The sequence below is a fragment of the Petaurus breviceps genome, unplaced genomic scaffold (genome assembly GCF_028583685.1).
Source record: "Petaurus breviceps papuanus isolate PSGF00001 unplaced genomic scaffold, PetGlider_PUasm1.0 90444, whole genome shotgun sequence".
In the NCBI taxonomy this organism is placed as follows: Eukaryota; Metazoa; Chordata; class Mammalia; order Diprotodontia; family Petauridae; genus Petaurus; species Petaurus breviceps.
In genome coordinates, this window is record NW_027187256.1 from 2394497 (window position 1) to 2406805 (window position 12309).

At 37.8% G+C, this 12309-nt stretch overlaps 1 pseudogene; it reads left to right on the top strand.

The window, feature by feature from the left end:
* The first annotated feature begins 6999 nt into the window (after nucleotides 1–6999).
* LOC138177658 (olfactory receptor 52R1-like) lies at nucleotides 7000–7946 on the top strand (annotated as a pseudogene).
* Nucleotides 7947–12309: the final 4363 nt, after the last annotated feature.

The window sequence follows — 12309 nt, forward strand, 5'->3', positions numbered from 1 at the left end:
GCAAATGTATTTTGCAGTAGATGTATTTATGTGTATAATATTTATTTCATGTGAAATAATCTGGTGTTTTGTTAGCAAACTTTGTGTATGTGTGTCAATGTGCATATATGTAAATTTCTATGTGATTTATAGCGATATATGTGCATTCAAGGTATATTATGTAAAACCTCAGTTACCTATGTTCCTTTCATTACTGAGCCCTTTTCTTGCCTAGTCTAGATCCAATACCAGAAATACTCAAACAACGTTTGGTAACTCGTGAGAAAAAGTGATTCCTATAATATCCTTTATCAAAATCCCAAGAGATGATGTTGACCCTATTTGGGAGTCATGGTAGTTAGGATACCAATCATCTGTGGGATTCAGGTTGAAACCTCCAGTCTAAGGAAGCAGCTGGCCCTGAGAGTTAATCGCTGCTTATAGACCTTAAGCTGAGCTACAAATATCTTCTAATTCTAGCAGCAGGACAGTGTCCTGCTATGTGTTTGCTGGGCCTTATCCCAGCTTTGCCCAAAATGAATTTCTCTATTCTTTCCTCTAATCCTAACAGGTGAGTAAGGGGAATGATGACTAGCAGTTAGAATATGTCAGCGCAGGGTGGGACTTAAGTTGACTATATCAGAGAAGTGGGTTGAAAAGCTCTAATTAATTAAACTCTACTGTTTTGCATAATAGGAGAGTAGGACTGAGATATGTTTAACATGGCTAATTTGGGGCAAAGTAGGTAGACTTCAATTGCCAAATCTCTCAGAGTCAAAAGGGTACTCAGAGCTAACTTAGATTAATCCATATCTGGTCAATTTACCCTTCAATGACATCATATAAGAATAATCACCTAATATCTATTTGAAGAATTCCATGGAACCTGTGCAAAATGCACTGAGGGAAGGGTTCAGGAAATTTTTGTAAGGAGAAATTTTCATATTTTTTTCTTGATATATTTTTATAATATTTATACCTTTTGTGAAAGCTTTAACAAAAGACCTCCAAGGATACAGGAAATAATTACCTACAAAACAATATATTTCACTTTTAAACAGATCTAATTGTTAGGATATTTTTCTCTATATCAAGCTAGCAGCTCTTTGCAGTTTCCCCCATTCATGCCATTATAGTCTTGTAAGTCCAGCATAATGCTAAACCCTCTTCTCCATCAGTCTTTGAAATGTTTAAATATAGTAGTTACATCCCTCCAAGATAAATAATAGACCTCTCACTAATATTACTTCCACTAATTCTGCACATAGCCGGATCTCAAGTCCTCTCATAATTCTGACCTACATTTTTTGGACAAGCTTCAGCTTGTCAGTGTTCTTTCTATGCCATGGTGTCCTTAACTGAAGACAGTTTCCTATGTATGACATAACCAGAGCAGAATATATAACTATAATATCCCTTATTCTGGATAGTATTCAATCTAGAATAAACTTAAGTTTGTGACTTCCACATAAAAACTCTGTCATATATTTAAAGAATAACACATTGACACCACAATCCCTTTCACATTAAGTATTATTTTTAAGAACTTGTGAAGAATGCTGTGTTTTCCAGTTAGTTGTAAAACCACAAGATTATTACTTCAAATGTATTAGATTAACTTCAACTTTTATTATTTTTACTTACATTCTAGTATCTTTAAAACTTTTAAAATCTGAATCTGTCTTTCAACTTGCTAACTTATTCTTTCATTCAGCTTCTCCACCCATTTGATAAGTGTGACAAAATTTACTTCATTCAAGCCATTGATACACATAAAACAAGGGTGCAGAAAGTTAATGATAAAAATTGATTGTTCTATTTTTCTTTAAAGTTTGTCAAGAAACTTACATACGTAATGTTATTTAAGGCTCAGAGCAACAGTGTCCCTTGATAAATACAATTCATTTCTCTCCAAGTGTACATCAATAATCATATCCACAAGTTCATAAGTATAACTGGGCCTACCAACTTGACTATATTGAGTATTACTTGGCACTATATTTTTTTTTACCATATCCTTACTTAAAAAAATACATTTTTTTAAATTAACAAACATTCTTTATTCTCCCTCTCCCCATTCTCACATTGATCCTTTCCAAAACGTGCTTACTGTTTTCAATTCTAGGCTGACATCTTTATTGTATCCTCTTTATCATAAAGATAAATTTCTTTTCTTTTTAGAGAAAATAGAAACAAAGCAAATGTGCAGCATGCCTATTTTTGTGATCTTTTATTATCATCCTACTAACTGTAAGCAGATCTAATTATTTGTTGATTTTCCTTATCCTCCTAACCAATTAAAAATTTAAGACCTTTTTTTTACAAATAGGATTCACTATCAAATCCAATTTGTTCTACACTTAAGGATTTCCAATACTATTTTAGGACCCTATCATTCTTTTGTATTCATACTCTCTTTTCTCAGTTGTAAAAATGGGGATAATAATAGCACCTAGTCACTGAGTTGTTGTGAGGACCACATGAGATAAATATCCATAAAGTGATTAACCAGTGTTTGACACATAGTAGACACTTAGTACATATTTGTTTCATTCCTTTGCTTCCATTCTACACTATTACCTCTTCTTGTTTTTGTGATAGATAGATAGATAGATAATTTTCTTAATATAAATTCATAATTAGTAACAAGGGCATCCAAATTAGTTTCTTTCACTTTTCTACTTTCTTCCTCTTCAGAATTGTTTTCCTTTTCTCTCCTCTTCTGTCAGAATTCTGTTCCTAAAATCACAGGATATCTATGTGTATCCTACAAATGATTAAGTCCAACTTCTTTATTTTAGATGAGGAAATTCAGGCTCAGGAAGTCTAAGTGGTTTGCTCATGGTCATACATTTAAGAAGTATCAAACTGAAATGATGATTTCAACCCAGATTTCCTGATTGATACACATGAGTTCTTTCTACTATCACAGTTAGAACTCTGTCCTTCTTAGGATGGGGTTTCATAGGACCTTTGGCCTTGGGATTCTATTCATATTCTTCTGAACTCAACCACAGGAAGAGCATTTGTCTAAGGTCATACCACAAGCTCTGAGCACAGCTAGGACTATCAACCAAATGTCCTAGGTTCTGGGAGGTATGGGCAGATATAAGAATAAAAAAACCCAACATCTAAAGAAACATATCCTTAAGGTTGTCAAAGGACTCCAAAACCTTGAGTATGCCAGTCAGAGGCTAAAAGAGATCAACTACATGCTAGATAATAGGACATAGGAAAAGACTCTCCCCATCATGATCTTCTATGTCACCGAGGGACTTGGAAAACAAAAATAGAAAGAGTAAAAAGAGAGAGGGGAAAGTAACAAGCCTATATAACATCTATTACGTGCCAGCCACTGTGCCGGCATTTACAAATATTACATTCACTCTTAACAACAACTCTGTGAAGAAAGTGCTATTATTATCGCCATTTTACAAATTAGGAAACTGAGGCAGACATCAATCAAGTCTTTCCCAGAGTCACAATTTGGTATTACTGTTAGAGGCTAGACTTGAAATTGAATTTTCCTTAATCCAAGCCCAGTGCTCTGTGCACTACCTAGAAAAAAAAGGGGGGGGGAGGGAGGAAGGAGAGAAAGAGAAGAAATAGGAACAGTATCAGAGCAATGTAATTCAATGCCTTTGGTATTTTCATTTTTAAATGCACTTTATTTCATGCTTACCATATCTTTCTTTGCCTCTCTGCTATTTCCTTGTAATTTTTAATGAGATTTTATAGTTACCTCTCATAGAACAAAATTATAAGTGAGGGAAGTCAATTTTCTCATGTCATAAATGGTACAACAAAGTGCAGCTGAAGATCTCACAGTCTATTTTAAAGCAATAAATACCATTTTCTGATGATAAGTTATATATATGAGGTTCTTCCTGGCTTTTTGGTGAATAATCGTGATGGTTCAAGAGAAAGAACTCAAGACTTAAGAATCAGGGTACCTATATATTAGTCACAATTGCTTCTGCCTTGATGGAATTTTATGGGTATACTTTCTTTCTGAGCCTTGGTTTCCTCTGAAAAGGAGGACCCCCCCCCCAATCTTGACTTGTCGTCTTGATTAAATAAGATAGATAGTCCATGAAAATGCACCTTGAAGAGAGTGCTAGTGTTTCCAAAATAAGAAAAATAGAAGAAAAGAAGAAAAGCATTAAAGCATTTCTAAAAAAAGGTACAGAAGAGACCTAAAGGAAACTCCAATTGAAATAGACAAATAGGCTTCCTTTTAAAATAACACATTGAATTTATTATGCTTTTTTTTAAAGAAGTATAAAATAGAGGCTTTTCAGTTTCATTTATAATCCTCTTTTTTCTGTTCTGTGTTGTATATGGAAATTTTTATCAAATCCATAATAAAAAATAATTTAAAACTCGATTGCATCTTGGAAAATGAAAGGTCTAATAAAATACAAAGAATTAAGAAAATTACTATAGTTATTTTTAAGAAAAGTGTGCATACAACACCAGCTTTGTGATCCTCTTTCAGGGTGATGCTTGGAAGAATTTCTTTTGAATCATATTGCTTATCTGGATGCCATCCCAAATTCTTTATTTCATGAGATTGAAGACCCATATTCATAAGGACACACATTATAAGAATAAAACTCTGCTCGTATTTTAACATGAAAATGCACAACAGCATAATGTGAACTAAAGTCAGGATGTAAGGGTTTTACTGCATAGAAGATGTGCTGGTCCTTTTTGTCCTTGGCTTCATTTCAATAGTCTTTATGATGTGCTTATGGCTGCCATCCACTTACTCAGTTATTTCCACCATGTCTGACTGTCCACAATCCCATTTTTGGGTTTTCTTGGCAGAGATCATGGAATTGTTTGTCATCTTCTTCTCTAACTAATTTTACAGATGAAGAACTGAGGTAAACAGGGTTAAGTGACTTACTCAGGGTCACATAACTGGTACATTTCTGAGGCCAGATTTGAACACATGAAGATGAGTCTTTCTGTATTGCAGTCCTAGTCCTCTATCTACTGCAACACCTACTTGTCCTGCCGTATACTTACACTGTGTTAATTGTTATCCTGCTTAGTCCAGGGGAAATGGTGATACAACTCAGAAGATACCTCATTTTGACTCTCATCTATTGCCAAAAAACAAAACATAACCATAAAACCATACAGGGTTTGAAAAATTGTCAGAGACTTTCTATTCCAACACATATTGGAACAAGAATACTTTCTACAAGTTACGTGGCAAGTGATCAAACAAACTTATATAGGCTGAAACATATATAGGAAGGTAGGGCTGCATCAATTTCTTCTCAGTTTATAAATAATAATAATAATGAATTTGTTAAATAAATAATGCATTTTTGACCATCAACAATGTGCAACAGAATAGGTATTGCTGGCATCTGTATTTCAATTTAACATTTACAAAATTATTGGCAGATATCTAAGGTAGGGTGCAAGCTATATTGATGGATTAATTTTCCACAGTAGGATTCCTCACATAGAAAAAGTCATAGTTCCTTCCCATATTTCTATATTCCTATAGAATGCTATAAAAATACTTATGCAATATTTTGGGAGCTGAGAGGAGGTAGAGTTAAAATCCAATGATATAAACCAGAAAAGAGAAAATAAGATTGCTGTTTTATTATGGAAAGAGCACTGAACTTGCAATTATAGGATTTGAGTTCAAATGCAAAGCTCCACATCTGATAAATTGCATGACCTTGGACAGATTTTCTTGCTTCCTCATGCTTTAGTCTTCTAATCTATAAAATGGAGGGATCAATCAGGGTAACCAGGGGACCAACTGTGTAGCATGTCACCAAATCTAATTGTTTTTTCCCCCCAGTTCTCATTCTTTTTGATCTTTCGGGAATATTTGACATTATCTACAACACCACCCTCCTTGATATATTCTATTTCCTCAACTTCCATGACATTCTATCCTAATGATTCTCTTAGCTTTACGGTCACTTGTTTTCCACCCTCTGCTGTTTCCTTAGCTTCCATCTACCTCTTAAAACACGAGTGTTAACAATGTAACTGGCCCTCTCGTTTTCTATGTGATTCCTCTTGCAATCAAAGAATCTGGCTGATGCAGTGGATGGAGTGATGGGCCTTGCATCAAGAAGATCTGAGTTCATTCCTAGGCTCAGACGCTTACTAACTGCATGTCTCTGTGTAAATTACTTTACCTCTTAATCAAAAATCTGCTGTGGCTCCCCACAGACTGAAAATCATAGTACAAATGTATAATTTCTTCATTTTTTACAATCTAGGCCCGATGTAAGCTTATCTTCACCTGCCTTTTTATATTCATCATATATAACTTTGCTTTTAATTTTATGTGTTCTGATAGGATCATTTGCTCTACTCTGTCCCATTTCTGTGCCTTTGCTAATGTTGTCCCCTATATCAGGTGGTTTCTTATACCCGGAATACCTTCTCTTCTGCTTTATATCCTTTAAAAATACCACTCAAAATAGGTCTCATTGACTATAATTTGCAGCTATCTATTATCTTCATCATGTAATATTACATTATAGTTATCTGTTTACATCTAATATTCTTTAGTAGAGGAATGTAAGAAGGAAAATATAACGTACATTTACTTATCTTTCAGAACCTAGAAAAGGACTCTGCTCACAGTAGGCACTTGATAAATATTTGTTCTGTTTTCAGATCTCAAACAAGATGAAGATATGTGATCTCAGATGGGTATCATTACTGAACAACTGCCAACATTGTGGGAAGAATGTATTGTTGCCTTATCCATCTGAACACTATTATCTTGGAGGGGAAGATATATGATAGGAAAGGGAGTATATAGTTAAGTTATTTCTATTCTTCACCCATGAGATTAAAGCATAAGATAATAGAGGATAAATATCTCAGTGGTTAGTTTCAAATGAGGAATCCTTTCCTTACAGATGTAGCAAGTGGCGCACACACCAGACTTCACACTGACCTGCATAGACCAAGTGTGGGATGTGGAAATAGACAGAACCCACACCTAGTCAGTGTTTGAGTTTAACGATGTTTGAGTTTAACTCTACTGGGTTCACCAATCCCAGTACATTCATTCTTCTGGGTATCCCTGGGCTAGAGGCCTTGCACATCTGGATCTCCATCCTTTCTGCTCCATTTATGCTGTTGCCCTTTTGGGAAATGTGAGTATCCTCTTCATTATCAAGACAGATTCCTCTCTCCATGAACCCATGTTCTACTTCCTCTCCATGCTGGCTATCACTGACCTTATTCTCTCAACATCAACTATTCCTAAGATGCTTGGACTATTCTGGTTCAGCGACCATGAGATCAACTTCCATGCCTGCCTCATTCAGATGTTCTTCATTCATGCTTTCTCTGGAGTAGAGTCAGGGCTTCTGGTGGCCATGGCATTAGACCGATATGTGGCCATCTGTAACCCACTGAGACATTCGTCTATACTCACCAATCCTGTAGTGGCCAGGGTGGGCATGGTGGCACTTCTGCGAGGCTTGATACTCATGACTCCCCATCCCTTCCTGGTGAGGAAGTGGCCATACTGCCGGACCAATGTTGTACCACACACTTACTGTGAACACATGGCTGTAGTGAAATTGGCTTGTGCTGATATCTCCATCAACAGTCTCTATAGCTTGGCTGTCATCATCCTGATTGTCGGCACGGATGTAGCATGCATCTCTCTATCCTACATCCAGATTCTCAGAGCAATCTTCAGCCTCCCCTCCAAAGAGGCACGCCTAAAAACCCTCAGCACTTGTGGCTCCCATGTCTGTGTTATCCTCACTTTCTATATTCCTGCTCTTTTCTCTTTTCTCACCCATCGATTCAGTCAGCAGATCCCCCGACACACCCATATTCTTTTGGCCAACATGTACCTTCTGGTGCCCCCTATGCTTAACCCCATCATCTATGGGGTCAGGACCAAACAGATCCGGGACCGGGTTTTGCTTCTGTTCAAAACTAAGATGATCTGAGAAACTTGAACTGAAATCGAACAACAGTTTAACTCCCATATCTACTGCTACCTGTGCATATAAACTATCAATTTATCAACAAATATTTATTAGATACCTACTATGACCTAGGTATACTTTTTATCATAATCTGTATTTGTAAATAAAATAGATGAAACAATTTCTATTCTCAAGTAGTTTATATTCCAATGTGGCATTAAACAGGTATTACAACATAAATATAAAGTGAATGAATATAAATGTGCACAAAATAGTTAAGTGCAAGGTACTTGGGGAAGGACATCACTGTCAATTAGGGAACACAGGAAACTTCTGGCAGCAGATGGTAGTGGTTGGTTAGTTGTTGCCCTTCATTCTCAAAGAGAACCACAATGACATCACTATGCTAGAGTCAAGTTTCAGTGTGTCCAAATATGACTGATCAGACCAATATGAACTCAGAGTTAACACAGATTAAGCACAAATAGTCTGTGTGATCATCTGGAGTGGATTCTCTAAATTTGTGCATTTCTTTTGAGTTGTTTCAATTCTGCTTTGCTCATAAAGTACAGTACCTTCTCTGATGTGGGCACACCATGCTGAGTAGTCCTGTGACAGTGTTTCCCATGTCATACAATCAATTCCAAAATTCTTAAGAGAGACCTTGAGGGATGGCTAGGTGGCACAGTGAATAAAGCACCGGCCCTGGAGTCAGGAGGATCTGGGTTCAAATCCAGTCTCAGACACATAACATTTATTAGCTGTGTGACCTTGAGCAAGTCACAACCCCAATCGCCCTGCCCTCTCCCTTCAAAAAGCAAAAGAGAGAGAGAAGAGAGAGAGAGAAAGAGAGAGAGAGAGAGAGAGAGAGAGAGAGAGAGAGAGAGAGAGAGACCTTTAGAGTGTACTTCCTCTGACCACAATGTGAATGCTTGCCCTTTGTGAGTTCTCCATAAAACATTCTTTTTGGTAAGCGTACATTTTGCATTCGGACATGACCAGTTGAGAGTTGCACTCTCTGAAGCAGTGTTTGAATGTTTGGCAGTTCAGTTCATGAAGGGATTTCAGTGTCTGTTACCTTATCCTGCCAGGTGATCTTCAGAATCTTCCTAACACAATTCAAATGGAAGCCATTCAGTTTCCTGGCTTGGTGCTGGGTATACTGTCCAGGTTTCAGAGGCATACAGCAATGAGGTCAGCATATCAGCTCTGTAGACCTTCAGTTTGGTAGTCAGTCTAATACCTCTCCTCTCCCATACTTTCCTTTGGAGCCTCCCAAACACTGAGCTAGCTCTGGCAATATGTGTGTGTAATGGTAATGAAATTTAAAGATCCCTTTGTATTGGAAAGCTAAGAGGTATTTAGCACCTAGTTCAAATTAAGTATCTGTTGAAGAAACAGAAGGTATGAACTCCTGTTGCTGATGTAACAGAAAGGGGCTGAAAAGAGAGGAGCAATAAGAAAAGTGCCTGAGAGGGAGAGTCAGCACTCCTTAGGATAAGCTTTGTGGAGGCAGAAGCAGCTGCTGCCAAGGAGGCTGAAGAGGAAAGGACCAGGCTGGAGAGAATGATTTTGATTTTGGGAGCCTAGGTGAAGTGATTTTGATTCTAGGAACCAGCTGGAGCTTCTGCTGGGGAGGTACCAGCTTCTTCTGGGAGCTGCTGAAGACTGAGGAAGCATAACTGTTATACTGGTACTGTTGGTGCCTTTATTAAGGTTTTATTTAGCCTTGACTTTCCAGGAACAGAGACTGTGAAAGATTTAAGGTGGTCTAGACATTGTGAGCTGCAGCATGGAACAGGAAAAGCATGGAGAGCTGGACAAGGAACAGGGCACTCTCTGCCTTTGAACCCAGGTGACAATTTGGTGGATCCAGGTAGAAGCTGGGACCATGGAAGGGGATTCAGGGAATCTGAGAGACTACGCTGAGTCAAGCTGAAAGAAGACTTTACTTGGATACTGTGTACTGACTGAGAAGATTTTGACTTTTTTTGACTAAGGGGTAGATGGCCTGTGTATGTTATACTACCCCTTGAGAGAATGCTGGGTTGTGACTGATACTGTAACTTAGTGTGCCCCATGAGTGGGGAACTTTGATTATTGTATTTTGTGACCCTTAAGGAGGCAAGTCTCCTTAAGTGTTATTGAATGATTGAGTTTAGTGAATGGTTGATTTACTAAGTGATTGATTGACTAAATGAATGTACTTTGTTCAAAACTTTGTGACCACTGTGATGAAAACTATGTGGTCATTTTAGTGATAAGCTGTTGTGAATGCTATATTTTGATTTTCTGTGATAAATTGTAACATTTTGAATGCTGTACCTTGATTTTCTGTGGTTTGCTCTGATTTTTTATTGAATAGAGTGATCACTATATTGTGTAACCATAATCTTGAAAAGCTGTTCACAGCAACATTCTTCTGAAAAGCTTCTCATGCTTGATTTTATACTGTGTCAACCTCAATATCAATGTGTACCAAGCTAAGTGAACTTATCCACAGCATTCAAAACTTCTCCATTTGCTGTAACTGGTGGTTACACATATGGATGTTGTGGTGGTGGTTGATGGAGTGCCTGTGTTTTAAAGGTAGGGTAGAACACTAACGTGATCTATGTATGTGGAACACTCATTGCAAAGGCACAGAGATAGGTGATGAAGTAGAGAAAGAAAGTAGTAGATTCCAAAAGGATGGAGTAAATTGGGACACTCAGGGCTTGGATTGGTTCTTCTGAAGATAGTTCAGATGAAATAGGACTAGATTTCTCTTATGTAACACATACTAAGCTCAGTTTGAATGCACTTACTACACTCCCATTGGGGGCAAGGGTGTGTTGGAACAAGCTCAAACCAGCCCCAGAGAAATGATTATTAAATTGTCAGTGTGAGATTTAGACCTTAGAAATACAAAAACATTACCAATGAGGCATTGGTTTTATTGATTGTCAAAAGATAAGAAAGTGACGAAGAAAAATTAAGGACTGAGTGTGCATGAAAAGGGCTTGAACCGATGATTCTCTCTTCCCTGGTTTGAAGGGAGGCAAGAGCTGTTAAAAAAAAAAAACCTAGTTTAGAAGGATGGAAGAGGTAACTATCAGTGTTGGAAGCAGTCTCAGCCTGCTACGTCTTACATATTGCTATATCTCCATAACTACATGCCACATATCTGTGAATACATGTTGCCACCTTTAGTCTATGCCATTTTTCCTGATCTTATGTGAATGAAAATACTAGTCAGAGTGGACTAGGCTTCATCTTTATAAGCTTTGAAAAGTCCGAAGGCACTTTAAAGGTCCGCTCATCAACTGGAACTCATAGTAGTCGTCACGAAGTTGGATAAGGAGCCAGCCCAGCAGTAAATCTATCCAGGAACTGAGACACTACTGCTCAAAGGGAATGAATCATCCATTGACCAGGACTCACCCAGAAATGAACTCAGTGGCAGGAATACTTTGTAGCAGCTTTAATCTCTAGTCCCTTGGGGTCACAGAGGAGAGTGCGGGAATTTCTTGCTCTACAATCTTAATGTTCTTTTGTAAATGCTAATTGATGTTATGTGTTGGTTTCATAATATTGGGGAGATATCAACAATTGAAAAGAGGGAAATACATCATACAGGTGCTCATGAAATCATTCCCAGATATTCAGGGTTACCTCTTGTAGCAGCAAGCACCCCAAGTGTCCTCAGGGTGGCTGCCCACACAGGTTCTTGGATCCGCTTTGTTAAAGGAAAGCAACTCAAAATGGGTTAACAAGCTCACTTTAATCAGTCAGACATATATCATTTACCTTGTTCAGGGGAAAAAGGTCAGCACCCCGAACTTCAAAGTATACAGGCAGAATTATCAAGACAGAAACAGGTCAAGTAGAAAGATTTCCAAACTGTGCAACCATTACATCCATACCCAGTCAACATCTGGGTTTCAACATCTGGGTTTTTCAAAGCCGGGGGGCGGGGGGAGGCCCTCTGGACAACGGCTTCCCAGAATCCAGATCAAATCACAGAACACTTCTCAAAGTGAGCCCCCAAAACAAAGCCTAACATCAGGGCTTATATAGCCTTCTCCTGGCTCAGAGCATGTAACAACCTCATTGACCCACTGGCCAATCAAAAAGTATCTACTGAAAAACAAGCCTCCCACCCCAGGCTTCAGGTGCACTTTAGCCTAGGGGCAGGGAAGATCTTCCAAATTTGCATTCCCATTACATTCAGCCCCAAGATCTTTCATGCCCATAGCATAGACAATTTACTTTTGAATTAGCACTAAACATCTCTTAGGTCACATTTTTAAGGTACAGAACTAAAGTTACCAAAGTGGCCACTGGGCCTTAAACAAACACAAAGTACATAGCATTATCACTTCAGTTCAAAACAAGAGTTCAA